The following is a 13,671-nucleotide window of genomic DNA, read 5'->3' on the forward strand; positions in this document are numbered from 1 at the left end:
TAAGTCATGGAATGCTCTTTATGTATAATAATAAAGAATTTTCCATGATTTAGCTGATTAGCATTAATCATCAATCTTCAACTTCAACCCTCAAAACAGTCAACAATTCAGTCATTAATCCAAATGTGAAAATATCCCTGCTCGAGTGCAGATTCATGATATCTGTTATTTATAATTGTAACAAATTGGCCTTTCACTAGATTTAATAATTATTGTATAGATCATGTTTAGAAATATGCAAGGAAATATTGAATAGAAGGAGGGGGCGATAGGGTTCCCTAGAAACCAGAAGTCGTCCTTAGGACGTCATGAAAGATATAAAGAGTTTGGTTCAGATTTCAATTTTGTCAAATAAAAGCAAAATTGTCGAAATCTGAACGAAATTCTTCATATCTCAGGCAGTATTGAAAGCACAAAAAAGGCAGACCACATTTTGGAAGTGGCAGGACTAGGGGAATTTTGTGATTATTGTCTCTAGTAATTTACTTCTAAAATTAGGTTGACAAATAAACGCAGCAAACTATATAAAAAATTAAGACGACATTCAAGTTGTCTTGCATACTGTAATGTTTCGTGGGACACCCAGAAGATAGTTAAGATAGATAGATAGATTTGTGGACGTCAAATTTATCTATCTATCTAGATCGTCGATCAATCTATATCTTCTATCTATCTATCTTCCCCTTCATCTTAACATACCTTAAAATATAAACCTTAAACAGACGCTTTTTTGTAGAACATCGTTTATGGAGCATTTTCTTTTTTACACAAATCTAAAATTTGATTCATGGGAAAATTTGATATTTCATCTATGCCCTAACGTCGCCATATTTTTAAAAAATGTATTTATTTTCAAGGATCGGACCCTTAAAAAAAATAATGTTGAAAGGACGAGGATTTCGATGTGGTTCGGACGAGAAAATGATGAGAATGTGGTTCGGAATAGAGATTGATGTAGTTGGCCTTCCTCCCCTCGGTCAGAAGTTCAATAGGGGGGATGTTGCGTATAGACGATGTAACAAGCTACCCACAGGAACTCAAATTTATTTTATTGGGACGTTTCGTCATTATTGGTTGATATCAAGTCGACCCAATCTTCTCACGTGTTGATGTTTCCTAACAAATCATCCATCCCCCTCTACTCAATGTTTCCTAACAATTCAACCAGATCCGATCCCTTTACTCTTGTCAATTTCCTAAGAATCAACCATCTCCCGGTTTCGACCTATACCCAAATCCGCTATATACTCCAATTCTGACCTACTCCAAATCCGCTATACTGCCCATTCGACCTACTAGCACGTTGTTTTACAGCTTTTATATGAACTTGTGGCCGCAGCACCCGCGGCCCCCTAGGCCCCTAGCCGCGGTGCTTGCCCCCTTAGTAGCTGTCCTAGCCGCAGCTCTCGGCCCCATAAATTGTCTCAACCTAACTTAACCCTCAAATAATGCAAAAATAAACAGCTGGCTGCTGGCGTAGGTCCGATATTGCAGAAAGTCGGAAAGTTAGTAGGTCAGAATTGTTCAGTAGGAGGGATGTTGCGTATAAGACGCTGTACCATTACCCCATCTACCTTCTACTCAGTACATTTTAGTGCTTCCTTACACATCAACTATCTCTCCTCTATTCATATTAATGTTTCTTAAAAAACCAACAATCTCCCCTCTACTCATAATTATGTTTCTTAACATATCAACCATCTCCCCTCTACTCATGATTATGTTTCCTAACAAATCAACCATCTCCCCTCTACTGAAGTTTCCTAACAAATCAACTATCTCCCCTCTACTCGTGATTATGTTTCTTAACATATCAACCATCTCCCCTCTACTCATGATTATGTTTCCTAACAAATCAACCATCTCCCCTCTACTGAAGTTTCCTAACAAATCAACTATCTCCCCTCTACTCGTGATTATGTTTCTTAACAAATCAACCATCTCCCCTCTACTCATGTTTATGTTTCCTAACAAATCAACCATCTCCCCTCTACTAATGATTATGTTTCCTAACAAATCAACCATCTCTCCTCTTCTAATGATTATGTATCTTAACATATCAACCATCTCTCCTCTACTCATGATTATGTTTCCTAACAAATCAACCATCTCCCCTCTACTCATGTTTATGTTTCTTAACAAATCAACTATCTCCCCTCTGGTCATGTTTATGTTTCCTAACATATCAACCATCTCCCCTCTACTCATGTTAATGTTTCTTACCAAATCAACCATGCTAATGTTTCCTACCAAATCAACCATGTTTATGTTTCCTAACAAATCAACCATGTTAATGTTTCCTAAGAAATCAACCATGTTAATTTTTCCTAACAAATCAACCATGTTTAAGTTTCCTAACAAATCAACCATGTTAATGTTTCCTAATAAATCAACCATGTTAATGTTTTCTAACAAATCAACCATGTTTATGTTTCCTAACAAATCAACCATGTTTATGTTTCCTAAAAAATCAACCATGTTAATGTTTCCTAACAAATCAACCATGTTAATGTTTCCTAACAAATCAACCATGATAATGTTTCCTAACAAATCAACCATGTTAATGTTTCCTAACAAATCAACCATCTTCCCTTTTCTTCTGTTAATGTTCCCGAACCAAGTGCATTGCCAGAGCCAAAAACTAAAATAAACATATATTGATATTTCCTTACACCTCCCCCTGTATTCATTAATAAACTTTTAAGGAGTTTTATCTAGTTAGCTTCCTAGCTTGGAAACCCAGCGTTGCCTGGAAACTAAACTTTCGCTGCAAAAGTCCACACACTAAACCTAGAATGTTTAAAACAAGCTGAGTTCTGGACAAACAGAGATTTCTACTTTATATATAGAGATTACATTATTTATCTTACTATCTTAATATCTTTTTATCTTATATTCTTGTTATTAAATCTAATTATCTTAGTATCTTATTGTCTTATCATTTTATCATCTTATTTATAATTATTTAACTATTTTATAAACTCATTTTAATAATATCTTATTTTCTAATTATCTCATTATCTTACTATCTTATAATCTTATTATTTTATTAATATATCATTATCCTATTATCTGATTATCTTATTGATACATCATCATTTATTATCTTATTATCTTGTTATCTTCGTATATTAACTGAAATCTATGTCAAACTCAACCATCTTTTCATTTAATCTCTTTATTTTATTCATTTATTTCCGGCAACTGATTTTTAAAATAATTATGATAGACATTTATTAAATGTTAGGCCCTAAATAAATAATAGACAAATTAAAAATTATTGATTCAATACAACAAAAATTAAAGAAAAGTTAGGAAGTTGGCAAAAAGAAAACTTACATCTTATAATCCCTTTTTTCAGAATTTGATTAATTACTGACTTTGTTTTTGTTTTTTACATCCAGTCGACAATGTTTGGCTATTCTCCCGCTTTTATGATTTGAATGAGGCGACACTAATTCTTTATTCCGGTGTCACGTCTAAATACAGAATAATGGTCTAGAGTATGTACAGGGTGTCCCACGAAACATGACAGTTGCTTGCATGTACAGGGTGTCTCACAAAACATGACAGTTGCTTGTATGTACAGGGTGTTCCACGAAACATGACAGTTACTTGAAAGTACATGATGTCTGACGAAACAAGACAGTTCCTAGTTTGTACAGGGTGTCCCACGAAACATGACAGTTGCTTCTGGCTTTTATGACAGGGTGTCCCATGAAACATGACAGTTGCTTGTATGTATAAGGTGTCCCACGAAACATGACAGTGGATGAATAGTTTAAAATGTCATCTTTCAAAATGTGTTAAGTTGTTTGGTATCAAAGAGCATAATAAATATTTCAAGGCAGCCATATTACATGTAAAATTGATTTCAAAGTAAAACATATTTGAGTTTAAGATTTTTAAAACTAAATAAACTGCATAAAGTCTTTATATCTATAAATACAGTACATGAAAGTAGACATTTAAAACTGTCAACCGTCATGTTTCATGGGACACCCTGTATCGTACACTGCATGGTTACTCACCAAGTATACAACTAATGATTAAAACCTAAAACTCAATTAGTTTAATGTTATAACTGAAATATTGTCATTCTAGATAAAATGTATAAATCAAATAATTTCGCAGAGTTGTTTCTGGAGTCTGATCCTTTGTGCAGGTAATCCTGTATATTTGCGTAGAGTCGGCTGCTGGCCAAAAAAATCCAATACTCTGAACAGGGTGTTAAATATAAAATCCAATACTCTGAACAGGGTGTTAAATATAAAATCCAATACTCTGAACAGGGTATTAAATATAAAAATTCAGTAAAATGTCGTAAACAAAACAACAAAATCCTATATCACCAATAATTGTAAGTATAGATGCAGTTGTTAAAATGTTAAAAACCATTTTATAAGTAAAAATTTGTTTTTAATTTGAAAGTAATGCATGTGGTGTGATTGTTTCCTTTGTTTAGTTTGTGGATGTTTTTAAAAATAATAATTTTTATCACAAATGTGAAGATCATATCCATATAATAAAACAAGACATTCGTATATATATATGTTGCTTATAGCCGGCCAAACGGCTAAACCGATTGGGATGAATATTTTTGTGGACACTCATGAGTGGCCGGGGGTGTTAAAGGTTAAAAAAATTAAAAAATCATTTTCAACAAATTTTTTCAAATTTTTTATTTTTTCCACGGGCAACGCCGGACCCTTAAGCTAATATTTATTAAAATGCTTTTTATAAAGTAAAGTATATTTCTAATCTCAGCTATTTGTAGACTTTTAAAAGTTTTTTTTTAATTTGTAACTTTAGTGCTTTAAAGTATTTTAAAACAAATCGACATGGTTATACGTTTTAAAAGTATAAATAAAAACAGTCTGAATTACCAAGGGCGTATGGGGGGGAGGGGGGGGGGTGTAAATATCTCATGTTCCCTCCTCTCTCTCTCTCTATCTCCCCCCCCCGGGTTTTCATATTTATATATTTGAGACTGTGATATGGTTTTGTATACTCTCTCTTTACTGAATTCCTATAAATAAGCTGTCAACATTCCAAATTAGTTAAGCATCTGCTTAACTAATAGTAAATATGTAATTCACACCTTATTCGAAATATGCCTTTACCCTCTGCTTAAAAGATCATAGAAATACAGGGTGTCCCACGAAACATTGCAGTTAAGAGAGATACAGGGTGTCCCCCAAAACATGACAATTTAGAGAGATAACTTTTCTCTGTAATCTTAGAAATAATATTTGGCATTCAATTGTCAACCGTATTTACAATTTACATTTATGATTCTTGAATCAATAATCACAACATTTCTCTAGTTGATCCTGTCATTTCCAAAATGTGGCCTGCCTTTTTTAAAAATTAAAACTGTCGCCATCTTTACCAAAAATCTCCAAAAAAAAGCAGACCACATTTTGGAAATGCCAGGGTAAAGGGTATTTTTAGAGGCTCAGTCCCCCTCCCTATGCCATGGCTCAGTAAAATCTGTGTTTTCCCAGGGTTTTTNAGAACTAAGGCCCCCCTGAGACAAATATTCTCCTTTACGGTCCTGGGTATTAGTGATAATAAATTGAGAATATTACTTCTAAAATCAGGTTAACCGAGAAATGCCGCAAATTATTATAAAGATCAAAGACGATCTTCAAGTCGTCTCTTATGATTCGTGGGACAACCGGTATAAAAACATTACAGCCATCATTGTTATTCTTTTATCATAAATTGAAATTTGAATTCTAGCAATTTATTTTTTACTATTTCTCAAAAATCCTCCACATAAATTTTACATTTTAAGATTTGAATGCTTGACGCCAACTGGAGAAAAATTTAGTGATGTGGCTTACGGCTCGGAGTCTTCCGTGTTACGGCTCACAAAAGGTGTGACACCATCCCTCCCTCAATAGAAACGGATTAGAAACGGGTTGAGTGGGTTGGACTGATATAAAGTGTCGAGTACAAACTAAAACCATTTATAAAGATTTCAACGTTTTATTGACTTGAATTTATGATAAGCTTAAAACACTGCAATCTTCAAATTGAACTTTGAACAAACAAAAATAGGATACACAGGACACAAACATACAGAGAATAGACACAAACATACATCGGATATAGAACACAAGCATACAGAGAATAGACACACACATACAGAGAATAGACACAAACATACAGAGAATAGACACAAACATACATCGGATATAGAACACAAACATACAGAGAATAGACACAAACATACACAGAATAGACACAAACATACAGAGAATAGACACAAACATACATCGGATATAGAACACAAACATACGGAGAAGAGACAGAAACATACAGAGAATAGACACAAACATACAGAGAATAGACAAAAACATACAGAGAATAGACACAAACATACATCGGATATAGAACACAAACATACGGAGAATAGACAGAAACATACATCGGATATAGAACACAAACATACGGAGAAGAGACACAAACATACATCGGATTAGAACACAAACATACAGAAGAAAGGACAAAAACATACAAAGTATAGGACATAAACATACAAATGATAGGGCATAGGATAGGACATGAACATACATAGGATAGGATATGAACATACATAGGATAGGAAAGAAACATATATAGGATAGTACACAAACATATATAGGATAAGACACAAACATATATAGGATAGGACACAAACATATATAGGATAGGACACAAACATACATAGGATAGGACACAAACATATATAGGATAGGACACAAACATATATAGGATAGGATACAAACATACATAGGATAGGACACAAACATACATAGGATAGGACACAAACATATTTAGGATAGGACACAAACATACATAGGATAGGACACAAACATACATAGAATAGATAACAAACATATGTAGGATAGGACACAAACATACATAGGATAGGACACAAACATATATAGGATAAGACACAAACATACATAGGATAGGGCACACCTAAACATTTGAAATATACTTAATTTGTTAAAAAGAAAATCATGAATATCTTCATCAGACAAAACTTTTAAGGGTACCGTTGTGAATCGAAATGCCACTCTGTCAATGGTGGGCCAATTAAAAATGACGTCTACAGTTGCTGTTAAGAGAATTTGAACTTTTAAGGTATGGAAATACAGTGGTATCAATACAGTAGGATCACGGGCAGCCGTAGTACGTTTGAATTTCCGAGCCGGGTCAACCTTTCCGGTCCCAGTTTGTACTGTACCTAGCTCTATGGTCAGGACTAGCCGGTGCAACAAGGTTGACACGGTCAGACTTTTTGCTTCATATAAGTTGAATTTACTTTTACTAAAGGGGCAGATATGCATGGGATAAGAAGAATAAAAACAATTAATTATCTAAGAGTAAAGTGAGAATTCCCCACCCTTCTTGTGCTAAATCCCCCAGCCCTGGGCTAAACCCCCCCCCCTCTCCCAGGGGGAAAATCCACCAAGTATCTTGGGGATAAATCCCTACTTTCTATTTCACACTTAATTCCCAGTAAAACTAGAATTAGAACCTGTCAATCCCATTTAGTATCAATATAATATATATGTATATATAGAATTGGATAGGATTGGATAGGATTGGATAGGATTGGATAGGATTGGATAGGATTGGATAGGATTGGATAGGAATGGATAGGATTGGATAGGATTAGATAGGATTGGATAGGATTGGATAGGATTGGATAATTCAACCCTTTCTAAAACTAGTGGCTGTTTTTGATTTGCTATGTAATATTACTAAATAAAATGAATGTATTCTAGGTATCTCCCATATCGTAGATAGGACCAGGATGGATGTATATGTATCTCCCATATATACTAAAGATAGGACCAGGATGGATGTATCTGTATCTTCCATGTATACCGTAGATAGGATCAGGATGGATGTATCCTGTATCTCCCATTATACCGGAAATAGGATCAGGATGATGTATATGTATCTCCCATATATACCGGAGACAGGATCAGAATGGATTTATCCTGTATCTCCCTTATATACCGGAAATAGGATCAGGATGGATGTATTCTGTATCTCCCATATATATACCGGAGATAGGATCAGGATCGATGTATCCTGTATCTTCAATATATACCGGAGAAAGGATTAGGATGAATATATCCTGTATCTCCCGTATATATCGGAGAAAGGATCAGAATGAATGTATCCTGTGTCTGTAACTCCCATACATACTGGAGGTATGAGTCCTGGATGAATGTATACTATATTATGTATATCCGAGGAGAAGTAGGAGAACTCGAATCCGTGGTTTCCAAACCATTGATCAACCCCAAATCAAAATTTGGCACACAGAAAAACATTGTCAACAAAATATGTTAAACGTTAAAAATAAAATAGTTTTATTTTCAAAGATCTGTGTTTCACTCAAAAGAGATTATGGTAATTATATTTAAAGATTTTTTTTGCATTCTTCCGGAATCAAATTAAAGTTGTTTATGTCCTGGAAGAAACAAATATTGGTAATATAAGCGGGTATATGCGAGATATTAATAATACCAATACTGTTAGAACTTGTTTCTTGGCGGGGAGGCGGTAATGTAAACACAAGACAGATGTCGAAGCCTGACATGGGATCCATCTTTCACATAAAAAATCAATGAAATATTCTGGTCATGGAAACTATATATTATGTGATTGTGAATTATCAAAATTATTAAAATTTAATGTTTTTAACCTACTCGGGTACTAAACGAACACTGATGCATCTATTCTTGTTTACAAATTCCGCCCAGAGAGAACTGGTTTCAATGTACGCAGAGAATACGAAACTGCAATTAACTTTTCTTGCATTATAACCTTGTGTCATATATTCTTTTCATTTACAAACATTGTATGAATTGTAGCTAGCATTGATTTATAATGATTTCAATTTATAATTACTTTTTTCTGTTCATATATTTATCCTTGAATGGATCCTGTAATCCCGCAATATATTTAGATGTCGTCTTTGTTAAAGCGAGTATTTTGGAAGAAAAACATATATTTTATAGAAAATCACAAGAAAGCACAGGGGTTTCAAGATAATCTAAATATAAATAGATTCTAACAACCATACAGAAAAGATTTAGGGGCTCCAACAGCACCCAAAACCTTGATTTGGTCAGATTAGCGTGTTGAAAACTCCTATTTTAAGAGTTTTCAATGAAATAGTGGGTTTTCGGTCGAAATTCTGAACTTAAACCTAATATTTAGACAGCTTAGAGAGACTTCTCTCATGACAAAAATTCTTAAAGGGCTGTAAAGGGGAAATGAAAGGGTGTATAGGCTGAAACCTAAGTTACTTAGAAGTTGAACCCTTGTGAGTTCTCTGATGTTCTTGTCTAGAGAAATTGATGAAAAACGGTGTCAAATTTATACAAAAATCGGTATATACCAAATTTTGTATAAAAATAGTAGGTTTAAACAGATCATATTCAGAAAATACGCAACAAATCTGAAAACGACGATATCCCACAGGAGCCCAAGTTACTTAGGTTTGCTTCTATTACTATTTGAATTAAATATTTCTTTACGCAACAAATCTGAAAATGACGATATCCCACAGGAGCCCAAGTTACTTAGGTTTGCTTCTATTACTATTTGAATTAAATATTTCTTTACGCAACAAATCTGAAAATGACGATATCCCACAGGAGCCCAAGTTACTTAGGTTTGCTTCTATTACTATTTGAATTAAATATTTCTTTATTTTTAATAGATTTGATTGATAATTATTATAAATATTTATACGTAAAATATTTTTACGTCCGTATGACGTAACAGAATTTCCACCAATGACAGTGCAGTATACCGGTCACATGATACAGACGGAGACACGTGATAATAATTATACTGCACTGCGTGGCACTGTCAATCAAGCCATAAAATGACTGTCTTTCATGATTGGCCCTAAACTTTAGGAATATCCGATTCACAACGGTACCCTATATATCCGATTCACAACGGTACCCTATATATCCGATTCACAACGGTACCCTATATATCCGATTCACAACGGTACCCTATAATGATTTGTCTGATCAAATAGAATTAAATAAAATTGTTTTTAATTTTAAAGACTTGCGCAATTCTACTGCAAAAAAAGGAATTATGTAAATCAAACACTTTCAAACCTAGAAAAACTGCATTTAAAATAAAGTTAGCTGGTCATTCAAGATTGTCTGTTTAGAGGTTGGTTTGAAGGTATCCATATTTTCCTTGTAAACTTGTCAAAGTTTTGGATTTAAATTATGGAAATAAATTCATAACTTTCGCAAATTTAGTAAATTTAGTTTGAATTCTGAGAGAAAAGTTGATGCAAGTTTAGTTTCCCATCTAACATTTTTCATAGATTTTTAACAAAGGAATTGAGCCTGAGCCACAAACTCTGATTTTCTTATCCCAATATCTTGGCAACTCAATGTCCTGGAGCTTAAATGCTTTAAACTATAAATTCTGTTATATTAAAAAATCTAAGAATGAAATATTAAAAGTTTCAACGATAGAGAGATACATAAAGGTTTGTGGAAAAGACCCAATTTCAATATTCAAAAATTGCTGTTTCTTCTATTTTGATTATTTATCTAGAATTTTTTTTTTATCAATTCTTGATTCCCATTTTTAAAAGTGTAAACGCCTTTGGGACATTAATACGCCGAATTTATGTCGCCCCTGTCTTTTTTTGGTATCATACTAAAAGAGGGGAGGGGGGAACTAAGTGTTTTTAAATTAGATTCTAAATTCTGAAATTGAACCCGCAAACCAGGGAATAAGGAAGGATGGAAAGAGAATAAAAAGGGAGAACAGGAAATAAGGAAAATGAGAAAGAAAGAGAAAGAAAAAAAACGTTTATGGAAAATTAATGAAAAAGGAAAAAGCAAAATTAAAAGTTAAAGCATGCGTATATTAAGGAGAAGAATATACTTGAAGGAAAGAGATGAGAATATACGAACGTAACAAAAGCAAGGGGAAAAAAATAAATTAGAAAAAAATGTTGAATTAATTTAGAATGGATAAAACTACATATTACAAAAGCCAAAAGATGATTTAAAATTCATATTATAATCAATTAATTTGAACTGAATTTATAAAGAAACTTAGTTTTGCCACAAACTCAAATTTTCTACTTCCTTTTCTACTTTGCAACCTGATAGTGTAAACTTTAGGTATTTCAAACTTATGAAGATGGCTTTGTTCACCAAGATCAGTGAGTTTGCACAGCTCAGGACTGATCTGGCCAGGTCGTGAGGAGCGATGACTATTTGACTAAAGGGATTAAAAAATTTGAGTTTGTGGCAGAAACTCATGTCCCTTTCTATCAATATTTCATCATTATATTATTTAATTTTTTTCGGGTTTCATACTTTTGTGTAAAGCCATACTCCCTCATTTTGGTGTTAGGTTGCGGGAATACATAAAATCCCTTGCTATGGTTTATACAGTTTGAAATAAATATGAAATATGGCGACATTCTGAATATTTTACAATATCTCTCTCTGTAGTGCAGGAAGTGTGCGGTTTGATTTAATGAAATGCTACATTGAGATATTAAAGGCTGGTATCTGGTTGTGCAGTGTCGGGTCCACCAGGGAACCATGGGAAACATGCGAACTCATTATTTTCCCGCATTTTCCACCAATCAGCTGATTCCCGCCATTTCCCCGCCAACCAATGTTGGAGGATTTTCCCGCGGACAGGGCGGGGCTTCAGTTTGTAATTTTTTCTAGCAGACTCAGAACATTTGGAGGCCCGGACTCCCTATGTCTATTCTGTGGCCAACAACATGGATTCAGGGTTTCCTTCAAAACAAAGAAAATTTCACATTCTTTCAGGGTTTCCGTCAAGATAAAATTCGAATGGGATGAACTTGAAATCTTTGTTATTTGTATACATGGCAATACTCGATTTTGTCTCAGATATGCCCCAAAAATATGGAGTTTTATTTTTCTCACTTTTTCAATTTCCATAACTCAAGTTTCAATTTATAACTTCAGATTTCAGTTCGAATATTATAATCCCCAGCATGAAATTAATGCCCCTCCCCCCCCCTTCCTCCTAGCATCCATCTCCTACCATATCTCTGTCCCCCTCCTATATCTGTATTCTATTACGCTCCCACTATCATAATTAGATCTTGGAGAAATCTGTGAAACTATCATCTGTGGAGAATTCTTTCAATATTCTCATCCTCTCATCCTCTCATCCTGTATCGCGGGAACTACCTTGCATATCTGTATCCCTGTATCCTACCTTCTAACCCGGAAGATACAATAACCCTGTATCCTGTATTCCTGTATCCCTGTATCCCTATATCCATGTATTCCGGAAGCTATCCTGTATCCCAGAATCTACCCTGTACCCTGGAAGCTATCCTGTATCCCTGTATACCTGTATCCCTGTATCCCTGTATCCCCGTATTCCAGAAGCTTTCCTGTAACCCTGTTTCCCTGTATCCCGGAAGCTACCCCGTATCCTGGAAGCTACCCTGTATCCCGGAAGCTATCCTGTATCCTGGAAGCTACCCTGTATCCCGGAAGCTACCCTGTATCCCGGAAACTATCTTGTATCCCGGAAGCTACCCTGTATCCTGGAAGCTACCCTGTATCCCGGAAGCTATCCTGTATCCTGGAAGCTACCCTGTATCCCGGAAGCTACCCTGTATCCCGGAAACTATCTTGTATCCCGGAAGCTACCCTGTATCCTGGAAGCTACCCTGTATCCCGGAAGCTACCCTGTATCCCGGAAGCTATCCTGTATCCCGGAAGCTACCCTGTATCCCGGAAGCTCCTATGTATCCCTGTATCCCCGTATCTAAAGATATTAATGTATCAGTGTCTCCGCATAATCTTGTATATGGATCCGGAGCCTATCTTGGATCCAGGATATATACAGGGGCGTTAAACTCAAGGGGGGGGGGGGTTGAAGGGGGTGTATGCCCCTGTTGTACTGAGGGTTGGAGTAATTGAATTTATCAACCTTTATATATTCTCCTGTTTCAACACGGGAATTTAGGGAATCATGACTTTATTAGTATTGATCTTAGAGATGATCACTTATATAGATCACTCAATCCATCAACATGGAGGCAGGGAGGCAGGGAGGGATAATCAACATCTATCCTATTCACAGCAGTACCCTTTCAACATCTATCCTATTCACAGCAGTACCCTTTCAACATCTGAGTTGACGTTTGACCATCCTTCAATGTATTGTTCTTAAATTCCCATGTCTCTTTTTTAGGAAAAAATTCAATTGAAAATAAACAATTGTTTAAATAAACCACTTCGAAAAATGTATTGGCGCAGAATCTCTTCTTGAATCATCTCTGGATTGTTTAGCAGATTGACCCATCTGTTGACCCATCTGTTGACTTCAGTGAAAAACTTTTTGTTTTTTATAAAACTTCTTCTTCTTAACAGTCTCTTTTTTACAACTTGCAATTTTCTCTGGGTTAGAATTAACCTAGAATTGATCAGATAAAAGTTTAAAGGAAACCTTTGTAAATCGAATTTTACTCTATAAAAGTTTAATCAGAAATCTAGCCTTCTGTTTAATCAGAAATCTAGCCTTCTGTTTAATAAGAAATCTAGCCTTCTGTTTAATCAGAAATCTAGCCTTCTGTTTAATCAGAAATCTAGCCTTCTGTTTAAT

This window comes from Eurytemora carolleeae, unplaced genomic scaffold, assembly GCF_000591075.1.
Source record: "Eurytemora carolleeae unplaced genomic scaffold, Eaff_2.0 scaffold595, whole genome shotgun sequence".
Classification (NCBI taxonomy): Eukaryota; Metazoa; Arthropoda; class Copepoda; order Calanoida; family Temoridae; genus Eurytemora; species Eurytemora carolleeae.